The following is a 22,574-nucleotide window of genomic DNA, read 5'->3' on the forward strand; positions in this document are numbered from 1 at the left end:
TCTGTTTTATAAGCTTGAAGTTCCCTTCCAGTATACCTAAATGTGTCATCATACATTTCAGTGATATTATCTAACAAATTTGCGAGCGCCGATATGTATTTATAATTTAGCACTCCTCTAGCGGTGCGGGTGAAATCTAACGCGATTAAGAATTGAATCCCGGTGGATTCACTTATCAGATCAGAGGCCGGATGCTCTGTCTTCTCTATCAGGTGTCTTTTAACAACGTGCTCGTAGTGGGTGTGAGTATAAGGAGCTTGGGCACCACGATGTATGTCCTTCATTTTGTCATGTGTTACAGTCATCACTTCAGGCAATACTTTTCCAATATAACACAATCCTTCAGAGTTTGGGGCAAGCCACTTGTACGCCTTTCTCCCGCATATGAAATATGCATCATCGGGGAGAACATATGGGACGGAGAAGGACATAACCATATTACACACCTTCCAGGTGAAATCTCCTAACCCTAATTCTTCCATCTGCTTAGTACACGTATCAGGTTGTACGATATGTGCACAGTATCCTTGTGATACTTCTCCAACTCTCGTAATCCTATTTCCTAAGGTGTACCTATACCGGAAAGATTTTCCTCTACTGGCTATGTGGCGTACAAGCTCTGTATCTGTGGGCATTCTATCTGCTCTATGCGAAAAGGTCATGGTGTGGTTACTCCATGACACTTCCCAATTTCCCGGCTTTCTGGGATTGGAGATGTTGAAACATAATAGGGACCTATCCACATGGTATTGGTGGAGCTTCAAACTAGGAGGGCTGGAGATATTAAACCTCCTGTCCACCGGTCTCCCACCATTTAACTCAAGTACCTCCCCTATCGTTAAAGGAAATGGTACTAGCCCTGATTTGCTATGACCTTGAGGTACTTGAGAGCATACCCAACAATCTGTTTTGTTTAACACATTACCCACTAAGGAGTGATAGTCACTCAATGGATGTCGGTCCATATGGATATTAAAACTGGATTGGCATTTCTTAATGCACCCATCTTCAATGACATTGTTACAGAGCCTACAGATACAGTTTTCCTCAGCTAACAATCCGTCACAATTCCTTCTATGGTCAATGCTATTGGATCGTTTTCTGATACTCGCCTTTGCTTGTTGGTTAGGTTGATCTTGGAAAACTACGCCTCCATCTTTATCATCAGAACCCATTCCAGAACCTCTATCGACCTCCATGGTACTCTCGCCGGAACAGACTGCTCTGGTCAACATCATGGTCAACAGGAAAATCCGGATCACAGTCTCTTGGGGCAAGTCCATCTTATAGGAGGAAACGGAGAAGAATGAGAAGGAGGAAAAGAAATTTGAGGGAGAGCGGATGGGAAGTGGAGAAAAACAATAAAAGGGAGTGGGGAGTCGACAACAGCTCTCGGTCTTCAAGGCTCAGGTGCCGCCTCAGTCCTCCTGGAACAGACACTCCAGTGATACAACCTCTACCGTCTGTTCCTTATCACGGGACTTCTCTGGATCAGCAACCTTCTTGCAGTGGGATGAATGGACCCAAGTCTCTCTCTCAGCAACCTTTAATGCTGTAGTGCTAGTCAATATGACTTGGTATGGTCCTTCCCATCTGTCAATAAGGCAACCTGAGCGTAGAAAATTCCGTATCATTACATAATCCCCAGGTTCAATGTCATGACAATTACTATCAGGTAGATCAGGAATCACCAACTTCAGATTATCATTTTGATTCCTTAACTGTTTACTCATGTTAATCAAGTACTTTACAGTCACTTCATTGTTACATTTCAAATCATCCTGAGGGTTAATCATGACATGCGGTTGTCGACCAAACAAGATTTCAAAAGGGGACAGATTAAGAGGGGACCTGGGAGTGGTTCTGATGCTGTACAGTACAATGGGTAAAGCTTCTGGCCATGTCAATCCTGTCTCTGCCATCACTTTACTCAATTTATTTTTAATAGTGCTGTTCACTCTTTCGACCTTCGCACTCGCCTGTGGACGGTACGGAGTGTGCAGCTTGCTATCAATTCCCATCAACTTACACATTCCTTGAAAGACATCACCTGTAAAATGGGTACCCCTATCACTTTCGATTATTCTAGGGATACCATATCTACATACAAATTCCTGCACAATTTTCTTAGCACCCAATTTGAGAAAACATCTATACAAACAAGTACATATTTCAAATTCCGACAAGGGGGTAATTGTATAAAGTCAATTTGTATTACCTGGAAAGGGCCGCCGGCAGGTGGGATATGGGATGGTTCTGTAGGTATTGCCTTTCCAATATTCTTTCTCAAACAGGTAAGGCATGACATTGCTCTTTTACTCGCATGAGAGGAGAATCCTGGGGCGCACCAATATGCTCTCACCAATTTGCACATCCCTTCCTTGCCTAGATGAGTCAGCCCGTGAGCTGCTTCAGCCAGACATGGAAGATATGCTCTGGGGGCCACTGGTTTACCATGTCCATCCGTCCAGAGTCCTGAGGACTCCTGGCCACATCCCTTTGCCTTCCAGACTGCCTTTTCCTGTGTGGAACACAAATTTTGCATTTCACACAACTTCTGTGTGTTAATGGTATTAAATACCATCAATTGTGTGGTGTCTGTCTGTATGGGGGTAGCAGCTGCTAACTTAGCAGCTTCGTCTGCTCGGCTGTTACCAAGTGATACCGGGTCTTGGCTATATGTGTGTGCTTTACATTTGATAACAGCCACTCTGTCGGGTTCCTGTATCGCTGTTAGAAGCCTTTTTATGTGAGCTGCATGCGCTACCGGTGTACCAGCGGCCGTCATGAAATTTCTGAGACGCCATAGGGCTCCGAAATCATGGACTACCCCGAATGCGTATCTAGAATCGGTGTAGATATTGGCTGACTTACCCTTAGCCAATTCACATGCTCTGGTTAGGGCGACCAGTTCAGCAACCTGGGCTGAGTGAGGTGGGCCTAGCGGTTCCGCTTCTATGGTGTCTTGGTCATCTACGACTGCGTATCCAGTACACAAGTCTCCCGAGTCTGACTGTCTATGACAACTACCGTCCGTGTAGAACGTGAGTTCTGCATCTTCCAGTGGGTTGTCACTGATGTCAGGCCTTGCGGTAAAATTTTGGGTCAAATATTCCATACAATCATGTGTATCTTCCTTTGTATTAAATCCTCCTTCCCCATCACTCTCACCTTCCACCCTTTGTGCCTGACCAGGCACACCTTGGAGATACGTTGCAGGATTTAATGCACTGCATCTCCTTATGGTGATGTTTACGGGGGCCATTAGTGCCAATTCCCATCTTGTAAACCTCGCTGATGAGACGTGTCTGGTTTGGGCAGAATTCAGTAAGGCTGATACTGCATGTGGCGTATGGATTGTGAGGTTGTGGCCTAGCACGACGTCTTCGCTTTTTGTCACTAGCAATGCTATCGCAGCAACGCTTCGCAAGCATGTGGGGAGGGATCGCGCTACCGTGTCTAGTTGAGCGCTGTAGTATGCAACTGGCCTGCTGGCATCACCGTGTTTTTGGGTTAGTACACCTGCCGCGCAACCAGCACTTTCTGTTCCGTATAGTTCAAAGGGTTTCCCATAGTCTGGCATACCTAGTGCTGGTGCCTGCGTTAGGCACTGTTTGAGTCTCTCAAATGCTGTTTCGGACTCGTCTGTATGCGAAATCCTATCAGGTTTGTTTGAGGAGACCATTTCCTGCAAAGGTAACGCCAAAATGGAAAACCCTGGGATCCAATTACGGCAATACCCACACATTCCTAAAAACGTTCTGATCTGTTGCTGGGTTTGTGGCAGAGTCATGTCTCTAATTGCTTGGATTCTATCAGCGGTCAGGTGTCTCAGTCCTTGTGTTAGACAGTGTCCCAAATATTTTACCTTAGTTTGGCATAATTGTAACTTGTCTTTGGACACCTTGTGTCCTGTGTCTGAAAGATGAAACAGGAGCTGTTTCGTATCCTTCAGAGATGCTTCCAGTGAATCTGAACACAGTAGTAAATCGTCCACATACTGTATCAATACTGATCCACTGTCTGGTTGGAAAGACTGTAAACAATCATGCAAAGCCTGAGAAAATATACTTGGACTATCTATGAAACCTTGGGGTAATCGAGTCCACGTGTATTGGACTCCTCTGTATGTAAATGCAAACAAATATTGGCTGTCAGGGTGCAGAGGTACCGAAAAGAAAGCGGAGCAGAGGTCAATAACAGTGAAAAATTTGGCAGTGGGAGGGATTTGCATTAGGATGACAGCTGGATTTGGCACTACGGGGAACTGACTCTCAACTATTTTGTTAATCCCCCTTAGATCCTGCACTAGTCTGTAACCCCTCCCCCCACTCTTTTTAACAGGGAAGATGGGACTATTGGCAGTGCTGGACGTTCTTACCAGAATGCCCTGTTGTAGCAAGCGCTCTATTACTGGGTAAACTCCTAACTCCACCTCTGGCTTCAGAGGGTACTGTGGGATTTTTGGAGCTATCCTACCATCTTTTACTTGTACAACTACTGGAGCTACGTTTGCCATTAATCCAGTGTCTTGTCCGTCTTTTGTCCAAAGTGACTCTGGTATCTGAGATGTCATCTCTTCTATTTGGGATGGATTCCTATTTGTCATAATGGTATGTGACATTAATTTTGATGGGGAGTCTAACATGTCTCGCACTTCCTGAGCGTGTTTCTCAGGTATGTCCAAGAATACACCTTCAGGAGTACAATAAATGACGCACCCCATTTTACACAGTAAGTCTCTTCCCAGGAGATTAGTTGGTGCCGATGCAGCCAGCAAAAAGGAATGCTTGGTATGCAAAGGCCCTATTGTAATCTCGGCTGGTTTGCTAACAGGGTAGTGCTGGACTACTCCTGTTACTCCCATGGCTGGAATTGTCCTACCAGTGGTTCTCATGCCCACTGTCGAATTTATCACTGACTTGGCCGCCCCTGTGTCTACAAGAAAGTTTAAAGTTTTACCAGCTACATTAATTGCGATCTCGGGTTCACTTCCAAGGTTGGCAATTAATTTTACTGGCTGCAGATTACAGGTATGGCCACACCCCTATTGGGTATGGTGACCTTCCTGAATCCCGCTGGCAGCAACTACTTGTGAGGGAGTTAGCTGGGAACTACCAGAGGCATGCCAGTCTCTGTTCGGGGGATATCTTTTTGTTTCCCCTGTATGTGGCTCATAACTCCGTTTCTGTGGACCCCGATCCCAATGTCGTGTGTCGTGTCGTTGTCTAGGGGGTTGGTATGAGTTTCGTGGATTCTTTACTCTACAATCTCGTGCCATGTGTCCCTGTTTGTGACAAGAATAACAAGTAACCATACTTGACTTACCCACAGGATTTGGTGATACAAACAAAGGCTGCCTTGTGGTCAGAGCCTGTATACTTACTGACATTAATTTATCACCTTGTTGTTCCCTGTGTCTGGTGATGTTTCTATCGTGATCAATAGCAGCCTCTCTCAAAGTAGCCACAGACAGACCTCGCCAACATGGTTGTGTGGTCTGTACCCTAGTCTTCAATGACTCTTTTAAACCATCCATCAGTACCGATACTGCTACTTCCCGATGGTTTGTGTCTGTTTTAATGTCCTCTATGCCTGTGTATTTTGCCATTTCTAATAATGCTCTGTGAAAATACTCTGCAGCTGTCTCTGACTCCTTCTGTTTAATGGAGAATATCTTATTCCATTTAGCTACTGCTGGGAAATACTCTTTTAGCTGCAAGTTTATTCTTTTCACATTATCTTGGTTGTACACATCTGTAAGAGGTACATCATGATCTAGTCCGCAATCAGCTAAAAATTGAGTTGCGTCGACATTTGAGGGTAAACATGCTCTCAGCAATATCTGCCAGTCTTTATTGTTGGGCTCTGCAGTGTTACCTAAGTCTCTGATGTATTTTTGACTGGCAACTAAGTCTTTTCTAGGGTCAGGAAATTCAGACACTATGGTCCTTAATTCCATTCGGGAAAATGGAGTGTACATGGCAATGTTCCTAATGGGAGTGGCTCCTGATGGGTCTGTTTTCCCATTTGGCACTGCTATTACTCTAACAGGTGTAATTCTAACAACCTCATTCTGTGTAGATTCTACAGGCTGTGGTGAAATAGTCTCAGCATAATGCATGGTGCCGTACTTACCAGTTGATACGACCTCACCTATCCCTCCGCTAGGGGCCTTTACTAATCTCGTGGGTGGAGCTGTGCCTACTGTGGTCTCTGCTATGGTGGCTGCTAGAGAGAGCGCTGAAATCGTTGCCGATTCGTCCTCTTGATCACACTCCTGAGGAAAGTTCAAAACAGGGTACAACTTGCACGGGTTAATACTTGCATGGGTTAATGGGTTAACATTATCATTAACATTTACACAGTTACTAAGTGATTTTGTGTTACACCTTAGTGCGTCTTTCTCCGCAATCAACTTCTCTCCTGATATATATGGTGGCGGTGGGGCCGCGGCAATCAGTTTTCTGTTAGAGCCAGATCCCGCCGCCTGAGCCAAACCTCTCTGTATCTCACCTTCCTGTTGCCACAACTGTAAATAATCATAATGCTGGATTCGTCTCTTTGTTGATTTTATGAGACATATCCTCCTCCTTAAATTTTGTAACACTTCTGAGCTGAAGCTACCTACTCTTGGGAATTTCTCCCCGTCATGTACAGTCATTCTCTCCCATTCATCACATAAAGTTTCTGTGTGACTTCCATATTTCTCACACATTATATACCTGGCCGACCCAATTGGTCGGACCACTGAATCAACCCGAACCGAGGTTGATCGCCCCCTACCTGAACAAGTGGCCCCCATAGTTCGAAAGTGTTGCTTTATTTAGCCAACCCTTACGCAAAACCAAATGTCCACAATAGGCTGACGGTGGCGGTTTACCGAGTACCCCACTCACTCGCCCACGCCGACCAATACGACCTGATCACACCGATATGGTGCTGGCGTACTCGACCTAGGGCCCCTGCGACCTGAACCTCTATTTACTGGAACCTGCGAGGGTTATCCGAAGAACACTTACTCTTTCCAGTAACTATTGGTTGCTGGATAGTTCCTGAGTGAGCAGCAAACTTCCCTTAAAATAAAAAAATTACACAAATCACGTTAGAGTGTACAAATAGCGTTTGTGACCCCTTTACTCTAATGGTATTAGGTCAGATTACTAACTAATGTACACAATTACGTGCGGTCCAGTCGTTCAGTACACAAACAACTAAGCTTATGTACGGAAAGACCAATGGAATCGAAACTTACGACTGCGAATTCCTTCAGCCAGAGCTTATATGGCCTATATGGGTGTTGCACCAACCCTTTTCGGTGTTGTGCCTGTGAACTGTATAGCGGACTTCCTTGTCGGCTGTACCTGGACCTCCTGGTCTGTTATGACCTCCTGGTCTTGTTACAGTATGACCTCCTGGTCTTGTTACAGTATGACCTCCTGGTCTGCTATACTCTAATGCTCAAAATTGTATATTTAACCAGAGATGCCTCCCTAGCCACCGTGCACGTCACATACACGCATGTACCTCACGAGTACTCGACTTTTCTTGTGGTTCAACCTTTAAAAATTGTAAAAACACTCACTCATCACATGTACACTTTTGTTTCTATTTCTATTTCTGCGCAGAAATTTTTCTTTAGATCAGGTGTGTTACCAATTAGGAGCAGGATCTGTTAATTAAATTTCGGACACCCAAAAATAGACTTGCGTTATTTCTCACCTCGCGTTATTTATCGCTTTGCGTTATTTATCGCTTTGCGTTAAAAATCAACTTATCGTGACTTGAGCTACGTGGGCGTAACCGGACGCTCCGTTGCGTAACGTACGCTGCGTGCGTCGGCCTTTGGATTGCGTACGCAAGTCTTTGTTAGAGACACGTATACGCAAAGCAAAGATCCACCGTAACACAATTTATACTTTTATCAATGTAGATGATCCTTGATCATCTACCACACAACACACTGACTTCGCCTTATCTCCCAGGCAAAACTGTGTGTTTTGTCTATCTTTTAACTATATTACCTTTACTCTTAAACTATGAAATAACGGCAAATCTCTTTTAGCACTTCTATCGACTATAAAACTGGCAGACAGGAGAGTGATATACGAAAATGAAAAAGAAAAAGAAATGCAGATATATATATGTGTGCGTGCGTGTGTACGCAAGACAGAAAAATAAACAGTTTTAAAAGACACTAGCGTTTTGTTCTTACCTCCGGTTCCCGGATTCCTTCAGCACTCTTTACCTAAGCGAAGCAGACGCTTATCCTGTCAGCACTACGAGGGATACAACCTCCCGCCCTTTGCTGAGGGATAATGTCTGCTGATCTACCTAGTGCAGATATGTGAAGGACGGGCGAGCCGCCAATTGATAAAGCTAAATATTTATCGTATATAAAACACCTTAAGAGGTCTAAGAACACTGTACGCTATCTACGTAAGAAGTACCGTAAGGGTACGCAAGTTGTGTAGCGATCGCTCAGCCGTAGTCGAGACGCTCAAGCGTCACGTTCGCTTACGGCCCAGTGATCACAGGCAGGCACGCTATTGGCTGCCGACTAACGTAATGATTCGCTATAGCGTAGCGTACGCTCGGGACCACGAGGAGATCACCAGCGGTGCAGACGCTTACAACGTTAAAACCTTTATATCTATACCTTTAACAATGAGATACACAGTATACCTTAGTGTAGAGACAGAGTGTAAGTGCAACCTGGTGTAACCTGATTAACTACAAAGCTGCTTGAGCGTCACCGACGCTCAGAGAATACTTAACCCTATAAAGAATGCACAGATACCTGGGCTTAGGGTCCAAAACCTATTATATGTATTATAACTATTATACTTGCAAAAGGAATCACAGTACAAATGATACACTACAATATAACATAAACCAACTAACCAGATAACTACACAGGAAATACAATACAATACAACAAAGGGAAAATACGAGAGAAAGAGTAGTGAGAGAGAGAGATGGCTCACAGTAAGACAATATGATTACGGAGAAAACTTACGCACAAGGGGAAACGATCGCATGCGCCTCGATATCCAGCTCCCGATTATCAGCAATGAGAACCGTTGAAGAGAGTGAACTGGATACGGTCGGCCTGCCTATTTATGCCCCACACACAATACAATTCAATGGTCCCTACAATCTCATTGTTCATTGGACATAGGAATTCGGCTTCGCATTATAACAAAAGGTCATAGGTTGATTCATACAGGTGGGCTGTGACTATTTCCAACTGCTCAGGTGGGAGGGAAACTGGGTTTCCCGCCGCATGGGTAATAAAGTGCAAATAAAGTAAATGTTCATAAACTTCTTATGTCCATAACTATTCGCACGAGCGATTGATCTGCTTCAAACCAACACCGGAATATTTCTAATTAAATATTCTTCCGATGGATACTAAACACCACTGTATTACTCCTGTCTGACCCTTCGTATCAAACAAAGAGGGATTTCTCTGTTCATGAACATTCTATATTAACCAAACTTTCAGAATCTATCAAAGGGACCATGATCTACAAAATACATTATTAGTGAAAATATGTAATGATTGAGTCGCACGCTACGATCGCATAAACTCTACCGTAAATACGCATACCATGTGCCTGCGGGTGCCCGCGACTGTGAGTATGCGCACGTACGGGAGAGCGTACGCATGCGCAGCACGGACCTGTGTGAGGTGCAAATATGGTAGTGTGCATAGAGATATTTTTCTGACTTTGACACAGGGATACAAGCTGGACTTTGAGAAGATGCCCCCTCACCGACGGCCCGGCAGGCTTCCCCCCACGAGAGGGCTGCAATTCACAAATTGTATCTTCAACAAGGTGGTGGTCAAGGTTCCCCTCCTTCAACAAGGAGGGGGTTATTATTCGACCATGTTGTAGTCCCGAAACCAGACGGTTTGGTCGGACCCATATTGAATTTAAAATCCCTGAACCTGAAAGGGGTTAAAGTTCAAGATGGAATCGCTAAGAGCGGTTATTGCAAGCCTGAAAGGGGGAGATTTTATGGTGACTCGGGACATAAAGGATGCATACCTTCATGTCCCCATTTATCCACCTCATCAGGCATACCTCAGAATTGCGGTACGGGATTGTCATTACCAATTTCAGACGTTGCCATTTGGTCTCTCCACGGCCTTGAGAATATTCACCAAGGTAATGGCGGAAATGATGGTGCTCCTGCGGAATCAAGGTGTCACTATTATCACGTACTTGGACGATCTCCTCATAAAAGCGAGATCAAGAGAGCAGTTGCTGAACAGCGTATCACTTTCTCTGGAAGTGTAACGGCAACACGGCTGGATTCTATGTGTTCCAAAGTCGCAGTTGGTTCTTACAGCTCATCTGCCTCTCCTAGGCATGATCCTAGACACAGACCAGAAAAGGGTTTATCTCCCGATAGAGAGAGCTCAGGAGCTCGTGACACTGGTCAGGAATCTATTAAAACCAAAACAGGTGTCAGTGCATCACTGCGCTCGAGTCCTGGGAAGGAGGGTGGCATCATACGAGGCCATTCGCTTCGGCAGGTTCCATACGAGGACCTTCCAATGGGACTTACTGGACAAGTGGTCCGGATCACATCTTCAGATGCATCGGTTAATCACCCTATCCCCCAGAGCCAGGGTGTGTCTCCTGTGGTGACTGCAGAGTGCTCACCGTATCGAAGGTCGCAGATTCGGCATTCAGGACTGGGTCCTGGTGACCACGGATGCAAGCCTCCGAGGGTGGGGGGCAGTCACACAGGGAAGAAATTTCCAAGGGCTGTGGTCAAGGCAGGAGACTTGCCTTCACATCAATATCCTGGAACTAAGGGCCATATACAACGCCCTAAGTCAAGCGGAGACCCTGCTTCGCGACCAACCGGTTCTGATTCAGTCAGACGATATCACCGCAGTGGCTCATGTAAACCGCTAAGGCGGCACAAGGAGCAGGGTGGCGATGGTAGAAGCCACCAGAATTCTTTGCTGGGCGGAGAATCACGCAAGCGCACTGTCAGTAGTGTTCTGTTACAGAGTAACTCCATTATATACATTTTAGGGACATATATTATCATGAGAAAACAAGAGAAAAGACAAAATGCCCTTGTGTGGAAGCACTCTTTGGGTAAAATATGAAAAAAATGAATGAAAAAAAGGTGAATGGAGCTAATGTGTGTATGTTAGAGGTGAGGACCCTTTCGTTGTCCTTCCTCTATAGAATTGGATAAAACTTAACTTTTAATGATGATCTATAGAAAATTTCACTGAAGGTGAACAAAGAAGAATAAACATAAAATCTAGATTGCCATTGTACCAAATAAGGTTCTAGATATGGCAGGTGAAATTTAGTGGTTGTTGTATTATTGTTGATAATAAACAATATGTACAAGTCACAGAAAGGATCGGATTGTAAGATAAGCTTATCTTACAATCCGATCCTTTCTGTGACTTGTACATATTGTTTATTATCAACAATAATACAACAACCACTAAATATTTTCACCTGCCATATCTAGAACCTTATTTGGTACAATGGCAATCTAGATTTTATGTTTATTCTTCTTTGTTCACCTTCAGTGAAATTTTCTATAGATCATCATTAAAAGTTAAGTTTTATCCAATTCTATAGAGGAAGGACAACGAAAGGGTCCTCACCTCTAACATACACACATTAGCTCCATTCACCTTTTTTTCATTCATTTTTTTCATATTTTACCCAAAGAGTGCTTCCACACAAGGGCATTTTGTCTTTTCTCTTGTTTTCTCATGTAGGCTAACTACAAAATCCATGGGAGCACCGCCAAAACTCAGTACTATTTATGATTTACAATAATAGTCAATACTTTGGTACCTTATAGATATCTTTCTTTTTATCTACAATTTTTACTTTTTAAGCTGGTGCAGATCCACAACCTCGTTTTGACATATATTATCATACAAGGAAGGAATGAATTGATAATATTGGCTTCTGTAACCTGAAGCCTAATTAACATCCATACACTGTAGCCTTGGCTGAATAGACAATACCAGCACACGGCCAGCTCAGCCCACTGATACAGCTAGCCCACATACTGTGAAAGACACACCCACAGGTAATATACCTGAGCACTTGAAATCAGACCCCCACTCTCCCAAAACCACTGAGGCAGATGTACAGTAGCTGCACACAGCTACAAAGCCTCCAGAAGCATGAACTGCTCATCGCCAGGACCGATCTCCTTACTAAGGCTAAGTATTGTATACACATGGCTTAATGGCATAGAATAGTTAAATTTGTGTTTGTGGTAAAGTAGTTGTGAAACGATTGGCATAGAATAGTTAATTTGTAAATACATTTGACTTTAAGGTTAATGGTACTTGTGCAATCATGTGATAGTTGTGTGTTTGTGATAATACTCTATGAAATCTGTAATGAATTGGAACAGTAGACAATCTGTAGCATAGCATTCCTGGTATACATTTGTGGATGGTGATTTATAACAGACTGTAGTGGTTTTATATGGCGCATCTTGCTGAAATATAGCATGTGCTTGTAGCAATGGCAGGCTGATACTTGTGGTTACCTGGTGATCTGGTCTTGTGATGGTTCATATAATATGGACAGCATACAATATGCTCTGGTTATTGAGATACTGTGTTGGCTTGGAATTGTGAAAGGTGATTAGATGGCTTGGAATTGTAATATCAGCACATATGCATTATATTGAATCTTATACATTTTGGAATATAGTGGAGTCTTATGGCTTCTGCTATGTGATTATGGTGTAGCAAAGAATGCCATGTGTTTGGACTTGCAAATCTAAAATGGCTGCTGGCATTCCCTTTTGAACCATATGTTACAGACTTTGGAATCATTGGAGTTTTCCCAAAATGGAGTCTAGCTTCTGTCCCATGCGGTCTGTGTACAATGCAGCCACATGCTGCCACCTCCCCCACACACACACAAACACACACATACATAAACCAAAACCAATCCCCTAAGGTATTTCTCTAAGATATATATATATATTGTCCAATATATATCAATAAATCTAGGATTTAGCCGAGTGCTTTGAGTAATATCTCCCCAGTAATAAATACACACATACAGTACAGTACATACATCTCTCACACTTCTTTCATCCTATTTGTTTCTTATATAGTTTGAATCTGTGAAACTGTTATATGGTGACTTGCATTGTATTTGACCAATACTGTTTAATGATAAAAGTGAATTCTATGAGTAGCAATTGTTTGTTGAAATACATTCTTATGATTTACATTCTATATGACTGGTGTGCATTCTTATATGAACAGAATATTCCTAATGATTTAAAGATATATATGTCTAGATGCAACCTCTGCGGGTTTGTTAATAAAAGGTACACAATTAGTGATGAATTATTATAAATCACTAAAGGGTTAAAATTATACATTTGCTTCAAAGATATGAAATATAGTAATATAATACAAGCAATAGAATCATACAGAGAAAAGGAGGGGAATAGAGAAGGAAAAGGTATACCCCTTACCATGACCCCTTATCATGTTCATTCCGGGAGTGGACAACTAGGAAGCAGACTTCCTCAGCAGGCACGACCTCCACCCGGGAGAGTGGGGACTTCATCAAGAAGTCTTCGCGCAGGTTGTAGGTCGGTGGGAACTGCCACTGGTGGACATGATGGCATCCCGCCTTAACAAAAAGCTACAGAGGTATTGCGCCAGGTCAAGGGACTCTCAGGCGATAGCTGTAGACGCACTGGTGACACCGTGGATGTTCCAGTCGGTTTATGTGTTTCCTCCTTTTCCTCTCTTACCCAAGGTGCTGAGAATCATAAGGAAAAGAGGAGTGAGAACAATACTCATTGTTCCGGATTGGCCAAGAAGGACTTGGTATCCAGAGCTGCAAGAAATGCTCACAGAGGACCCATGGCCTCTGCCTCTAGGGCAGGATCTGTTGCAGCAGGGACCTTGTATGTTCCAAGACTTACCGCAGCTGCGTTTGACGGCATGGCGGTTGAACGCCGGATCCTAGTAGAAAAAGGGATTCCGGATGAGGTTATTCCTACGCTGATAATGGCTAGGAAGGACGTGACGGCTAAACATTATCACCGTATACGGCGAAAATATGTTGCTGGGTGTGAGGCCAGGAATGCCTCTACAGAGGAATTCCAGCTGGGCCGTTTCCTTCACTTCCTACAGTCGGGAGTGACTTTGGGCCTAGAATTGGGGTCAATTAAGGTCCAGATTTCGGCCCTATCCATTTTCTTTCATACGAAAACTAGCTTCTCTACCTGAAGTTCAGATGTTTGAAAAGGGAGTGCTGCATATTCAGCCCCTTTTTGTGCCACCAGTGGCACCTTGGGATCTTAACGTGGTGTTGAGTTTCCTGAAATCTCACTGGTTTGAGCTGCTTAAGACCGTAGAGTTAAAATATCTCACGTGGAAAGTGGTCAAGAATTGGCGGCTTTGTCAGGTTTTCCATATGGACAGGGCAGAATTGCGGACTCGTCCGCAATTTCTGCCGAAGGTGGTGTCATCTTCATTTGAACCAACCTATTGTGGTGCCTGCGGCTACTCGTGACTTGGAGGATTCCAAGTTACTAGATGTAGTCAGGGCTTTGCAGATTTATGTAGCCAGACGGCTGGAGTCAGGAAACCTGACTCGCTTTTTATCCTGTATGCATCCAACATGCTGGGTGCTCCTGCTTCAAAGCAAACTATTGCTCGCTGGATCTGTAACACGATTCAGCAGGCTCATTCTGCGGCTGGTTTGCCTTCTCCAAAATCAGTAAAAGGCCATTCCACAAGGAAGGTGGGCTCTTCTTGGGCGGCTGCCCGAGGGGTCTCGTCATTACAGCTTTGCTGAGCAGCTACTTGGTCGGGTTCAAACACTTTTGCAAAGTTCTACAAGTTTGATACCCTGGCTGAGGAGGACCTTGTGTTTGCTCATTCGGTGCTGCAGAGTCATCCGCACTCTCCCGCCCGTTTGGGAGCTTTGGTATAATCCCCATGGTCCCCAGCATCCACTAGGACGTTAGAGAAAATAAGATTTTACTCACCGGTAAATCTATTTCTCGTAATCCGTAGTGGATGCTGGGCGCCCGTCCCAAGTGCGGACGTCTTCTGCAATACTTGTATATAGTTATTGCTTAAATAAGCGTTATGTTATGGTTGCATCAGGTTTGTCTGATGCTCTGTTGTTGTTCATACTGTTGACTGGGTAAGTTTATCACAAGTTATACGGTGTGATTGGTGTGGCTGGTATGAGTCTTACCCTGGATTCCAAAAATCCTTTCCTTATAATGTCAGCTCTTCCGGGCACAGTTTCCTTAACTGAGGTCCGGAGGAGGGGCATAGAGGGAGGAGCCAGTGCACACCAGTAGTACTAAATCTTTCTTAGAGTGCCCAGTCTCCTGCGGAGCCCGTCTATTCCCCATGGTCCTAACGGAGTCCCCAGCATCCACTACGGACTACGAGAAATAGATTTACCGGTGAGTAAAATCTTATTTTTTGTATGGTCCTACAGAAAAAGAAGTCGCAATCCTCACATCTGTAGGATTTTTTTCTGTTGTACTCCCTCGGGCACAATTTACAATGTCCTCGTTTCACATCTTGCCTAGGTTGAGAGACTTTGCTGACTACTTCGACATACTTTTCTGGACCCCGGTGAAGCTTTTCTTTCCACATCGCTGCACCTGAGGACGTATCAATTGAAGACCCAGTACTTTGAGGAATAATAGTCTTGAGCATGTTTTCTTCTGCTGATAATCAGGATTCTTGATGCAATATAAAATATAAGCATTTATTGCTCCAATGTTAATGCTATTCATGAAAATCATGAAAGGCCATCTACTAGTGCTTCTGTTTTATGAATATTTCTTTACCATTTTATCGAGCGTGTCAACAGCAACTTTTCAATGATTATATTCGAAGATGATGGTAGGTTTGAATGCTTCTACTTCACTTGAAACTTCTGCAGTTTTGTGCTGAGTGGAAAACAAAACTACACTTCGATTCTTCTTCGTTATGTAAGATACTAAGGTTGCATCTTTCGTAAATAGGAATTTACTTGAATGATAGATAGACAGATAGATAGATAGATAGATAGATAGATAGATAGATCGATCGATAGATAGATAGATGCAGTTAATTCATTGGCTGTCAGGATCCTGGTGTTCATGATACTGACACTGGAATCCCGACAGCCGGTGAAATGCTGGCACTCGGAATCCAGACCAAGGCCCGGTATCCCCACATGGAAGGTGGTTCACGCCACCACACGCCACCGGGCCTGATACTCACCACCGGTCTGATGAGTGGCAAGGGCAGTGAGCCCTTAAGGTGACTCACCCTGCTCCCTGCTGGCATACTGCCCATCGGGATCCCGACGTCGGTCTCCTGACTGCCGGGATCTGTAACGGCGGTAAACCATACTGAACCCAGATAGATAGATAGATAGATAGATAGATAGATAGATAGATAGATAGATAGATAGGTAGATAGATAGATAGATATTTTATTGTCACTGTAGAAAAGCACAACAAAATCATCCACAAATAGGTTACAAATCACCAGTTCAAATTAAGACTGACGATAACAGATGGGAAGAAGCTATTCTTGAAACGGGATGTCCTAGCTCTGATACAACTCAACCGTCTATTAGATGGAAGACAGAGAAGATGCAATCGTTAGGATGATAACAATCGTGTATAATGCTACTTCATTAAGTCACCCATATGTTTTATTATTATGCAAACTAGAACCATAACCAAGAAATAATGACACGTACAACTGTATAGATTGGAAAAAATGGAGGTCACAGCCAAATTTATTAAATTTGAATCAGAATTGTTAATCACCGGCGGGCGAAAAAAGCAGTGCCAACTCGGCCATGGCTTAAAACTTTTGAATCTTTAAATAAACGGGGCAGAGTTTCCGCCCCTTGCGCAATCCGTCCTGGGTAGAACCATCTCCCCTTAATTAGCACAGTGCTGGTCCCTCCTTAAGATGGTGACCTGGTCCTCCCCTGAGGTAGTGACCGACTCGCCTTTCTCAAAGGGGAAATGCTAGCCAAGCTCTGCTGCGCTAAATTGAGCCGCCGAATAGCACTGCTTTCCGCCCGCTGCGCCTCGCACTTGCTGGAATAATTATAGCTTATTATTCCAACGATAAAAAACTTTCAAAGCACAATTAAAAAACACAATTTTACGAATTTAACTTGCTGGGTGGGTGGGTGGGATCACAAAATGGCAAGAGGAATTTGAATCCTCTGCCAGCACTTAAATAAACTAATCTAACCCGCCTACCTAACTACTCCCTATTGGATAATGTTTGATTGACATACATCAACAACCTATTAGAAAATATCAACACAAAACCAGATCCAACTAGCTTAGCTACATAACAAACAGGGTGCTTATATTCACTCTATCCTATACAGTCTCTCGTTCTTTTTAAGTCACCCATATGTTTTATTATTATGCAAACTAGAACCATAACCTAGAAATAATGACACGTACAACTGTATAGATTGGAAAAAATGGAGGTCACAGCCAAATTTATTAAATTTGAATCAGAATTGTTAATCACCGGTGGCGAAAAAGGCAGTGCCAACTCGGCCATGGCTTAAAACTTTTGAATCTTTAAATAAATGGGGCGGAGTTTCCGCCCCTTGCGCAATCCGTCCTGGGTAGAACCATCTCCCCTTAATTAGCACAGTGCTGGTCCCTCCTTAAGATGGTGACCTGGTCCTCCCCTGAGGTAGTGACCGACTCGCCTTTCTCAAAGGGGAAATGCTAGCCAAGCTCTGCTGCGCTAAATTGAGCCGCCGAATAGCACTGCTTTCCGCCACATTCGGAGACTCCAGACTACGAAACCGCCACCAACAGCCTACCTTCAAAATTCATTTAAACCTTTCAATAATGCTGTGACAAACAACTCCAAACCAGCCTCAGATAAATGCACTCCATCTAATCTGTACAATTCTACCCTCTCGTAACGCAAATCTGGGTGCTTAACCACTTTCCCCTTTAAACTAATAACCAATCTGGAGGTTGCGGCATTGTGCTTCCTTCTTACTTTATCTAACGCCGCTCCCCCTTGGGTGCCCCTCCAAAATCTACGCGGTACTACTTCTGACCACACCACCTTAACCAACGGCCAATGTTCCGCAATTATTTGAAAATCTTTCTTTATGTTGTTAATTAATTCTATACCCTTAAAAGTACCTAAATCATTGCCTCCTAAATGTATCAACAAGCAATCATAGGCACCCCACTTCTTTTCGCAATCCCAGAGCACACTCAATAAATTGCTCCATCTCATTCCCCGTAGACCTATCCACCTCACTTTAAAAGGGAACGACTTAGATGCCTTGTGCCTGCTGGCCCAATAGACATATGAATGACCCACAATCCACACCCGGCTTGACAATGTCAAAAAACCTGCAGAAAAAACAGCAAAACAAATAAAATTTTATTTAAATTATGATTCAACAACCTTTTAAAAAAAAAACAGGGAGGGATAAAACTTAGTTATTTCGGCGACCCAGATGGAGGTGAACGACACCAATCCTCAAAAATTTTTGTGAGGGAAAAGGTGAAAAGAACTCCAATCCCCCTTTAACGGCGGGTAGCTTATGGCCCTGGGTTTCCTAAATAACAAACTCGCAGGATGCCTCTATTAATGCAACTTATCCCCTCTAACATAGCGCTTGTAAGCATCTGACTTCCACCTTCCCAACCTCTTAATCTCTTCCTTGGAAGAGCCTGCCGCTGCTGCGCAAGTCGCTTCTCCTATCCTGAAAGAATGCGTGCCGTAATGCTCTAATGGAAGGCCCAATGCTATTAAACACTTATTAAAAATACTTGTGAATTGAAATTTAGATAAAGGATTCCGATCTCTATGTACCAACCACTGATCCCCCCCTTTCGGACGAATTTGTCCGTAGGCCTCAGCTAATCTTACTGGGCAGATGCTCGGCTCCAAATGCATAGGAACAGAAATCCATGTACCCCTTCCCAACTGATCCGTTTTGGACCGGTGTATCTTGATAAGAAGCTTATTGCTCCTAACCACTACATTACTCAACAATATACCCGTATCAACTGAACCCTTGTTTTTTGCAACTAGTTCACCTACTCTTAGGGCACCAAAAAAGGCCACTGGAAATGCCAAACTAAAAAGGTTAACCTCGAACTCTCCTATCGCAATACCCGAAACAGCAATAATTAGATCTCTCAAAAGCTCGATGTCAATTGGCCTACGCTCATCTCTTATATTTGCCTGCTCTTTAGACGACCCCATTCATCGCCTTTGATAACATAAAAGATTTAGTTGGGTCGATCAACCCCTCTAAACGTGAAAAATACGAAATTCCTGCTAAAGCTCCCGACATAGCCGCTTTAGAACGACCCTTTTCATGTCCTAACCATACAAACGCTAACATAGCATCCTGTACACTCTTACCACTACCTTCCGAATTCATGTACGCCTGCCAATCATTCCATGCTGCAGAATACGATCTCAACGTCCCAGGTGCCAATGCCTTCAATGCTAATGCTTTCATGCCGGTTTGATGATCTGCCATACAAATTCAGGACATGACAAACCCTCCAATCTAGCCGCTGGAGCTAATGCTCTAAATCTATCCCATTGAAAACGGGACAAAGCATCCGCTATCTCGTTCCTCACCCCAGGCACATGCCTAGCACTTAACTCTATATTCTTCTGCATACACCTAAGGGTTAAATGCCTTAACAACTCCAATGCATGAGAACATGAAGACTTTTGATTGTTGATCGCTTGAACTACCCCTAGATTATCGCACCAAAACAAAACCCTTTGATTACCGAGTTTATAGCCCCAGATCTCAACCGCGACAATGATTGGAAAAAGCTCAAGTAGAAGCATGTTATTAGTAAGCCCTTTCACACGCCATTCTTCAGGCCAAGCTTCCGCACACCATTCACCTTCAAAATATGCACCGAAGCCTAGGGACCCTGATGCATCTGTGAAAAATTGTAAATCTCTGTTGTTTACTTCTTCTTGCAGCCAAATACAAACCCCATTAAAATCTCTCAAAAATTCTAACCAAACCTTACAATCTTCTTTCAACTCCGATAAAATGCGTATAAAATGGTGCGATTTCTTAACCCCTGCAGTGGCTCTTTCTAACCTACGACTAAAAACCCTTCCCATCGGAATGACCCTACAAGAAAAATTTAATAACCCCAGAAGTGATTGGACCTGTTTCAGGGTCATCTTTTTTGCAGAAATAAAACTCTCCAATAAACTCCTTAAACCATTCACTTTTTCCGCTGGCAATCTACAAAGGCCTGCTTCAGTATCAATTTCTATACCCAGATAAGACAAACGGGTCACAGGCCCATCTGTTTTTTCCTTAGCTACGGGTACACCCATTACTGAAAAAAGAGCTTGAACCGAAAACAGCAATTCATGACATGCCGAGCTACTCGCAGGGCCTGCTAACAAGAAATCATCCAAATAATGAGCGACTCCTGTCTGACCTGTGCCGGCCTTTACACACCACTGTTAAAGTGAACTAAAACATTCAAAGTAAGAACACGAAATTGAACAGCCCATCGGCAAACACCTGTCCACATAAAATTGACCTTCAAGCTTGAAACCCATGTATTTAAATGAATCAGGATGTAGCGGCAACAATCTAAAAGCCGATTCTATATCCACTTTTGCTAACATAGCTCCTACACCAAAACCTTGAACCATAGCAACGGCTTCCTCAAAAGACCAGTGGCGCACACAGGGGGGGTTTCCGAGCACCCAGAAACCCCCCTCACTAAAAAAAAAAAAAAAACTTTTTTTTTAGTTTTTTGTCCTGCATGACTATTATTATGCCTGCTGTCTTCCTGGTGGTACTTATAAGTACTTACAAAAAGTTTACTTTACTTTAATTATAGTACATATATATCCATGTGCATACATATATACACATGTATATACATACATATTAACACACACACATGTGATATATATACATGTGTGTATATATATATATATGTGTACTGTATATATATGCATGTTTAATATGCTATGTATATGTGTATGTATATATATATATATATATATATAGAGAGAGAGAGAGAGAGAGATGTATATATATATGTGTGTAGATAGATATATATATATATATATATATGTATACATACATACATACACACACACAGACACACTAGTTTTACGGACCCATCATATACTGGGTCACCTCAGTCCCCACCCCCGTGCTTGGCTTCTCCCAGTTCTGGAAACCCCCCCATGCAAATCCTGCGTTTGGACCTTTGCAAGTGATGTCTTGTCTCAAGAGGGGCAAGAACATTCGAGACTGGGTAGTACACCCAGATATCACAGAACAGATGCAGTATGATCCTCGAGTACAGATCAAAAGTGGGGGTTGTTATAAGTGTTCTGGGTGTACAACATGCCGTTATATGATCGCTAGTAAATGTTTTTACCATCCACATAGCGGCAAGAGGTATTTAATAAGATCAGCAGTTACATGTACAACGAGCTTTGTGGTTTATATGATTAAGTGTCCCTGTGGCTCTTGCTATATAGGCAAGACTATACGTACTTTCAGGGAGCGGATGAGCCTACATAGGTCGTCGATCAGGGCGGCGCTGATGGGCAAGCCATCTGAACAACCTGTGGCGAGGCATTTTGTTGAGAACAATCATTCTTTATCCAGCCTAAGGTATCTTATTATTGGCCATGTGCCGGAGAGCCCGAGAGGGGGAGATTGGCACAAAAGGTTGTTACAGATTGAGACAAAATGGATACAGGTTTTGGATACTGTTAAACCTAGGGGCCTCAATGATCACCTCTCTTACAATATGTATTGGTAACCTTGTGGGAGTTATGTTCTGACCTATTTATGGAACTTTGTTGTATGGTATATTTGGCATAGTCATTTATATAACCATATATATAGGTTCAGTGGCTTCATTTACTTTATCTAAAACCGTACTTGCAATTTGTTTATTATTTTCTATGCACTAGCACTTTGTTCTGTATGTGTTTTTTTGTATTTGGTTAATATTTGTTCTTTGTAGGTATGTGGTGGTACTATAAATCTGTGTTGCCAAACGGGTTGCCATGGATACCAGACGCTTGGCTTGGCCTTCGTGGTCAGCATTACTAGGTTGCTAAGGCAACAACTACGGCAGCCGGTGAGGTCTGTGAGAGGGATGCGGCATAGCTGCTGATTGGTCTTTGAGTTAAGCGTTTGCTGACAGGCACCGCTATTGGTGCGTGTCATTATTGATGGCCCAGGAGTTATTGACGGGTTGCTATGACAACCGGGCGCGCTTTGTACACGTACTAAGACTTCCGGAAAAGGGATGTGCTACACTGATTAGACGGCTGGGATTTGAGATTGGCGCGCTCGTTTTGCTGCACGGAGGGGTATATAAGGTATGTCTATGTCACTTGTTAGTTGTTTTGTGTATCCTGATGATGGGTTGAAATAAACCCGAAACGTTGATAAGAGGACGTTGTCCAGTTTTTCTTTGTGAGACCAGTGAGTGCCGTCTTTGGGTGTACCTACATTTCTGTCGAC

This window comes from Pseudophryne corroboree, chromosome 3 (genome assembly GCF_028390025.1).
Source record: "Pseudophryne corroboree isolate aPseCor3 chromosome 3, aPseCor3.hap2, whole genome shotgun sequence".
NCBI classification, from domain to species: Eukaryota; Metazoa; Chordata; class Amphibia; order Anura; family Myobatrachidae; genus Pseudophryne; species Pseudophryne corroboree.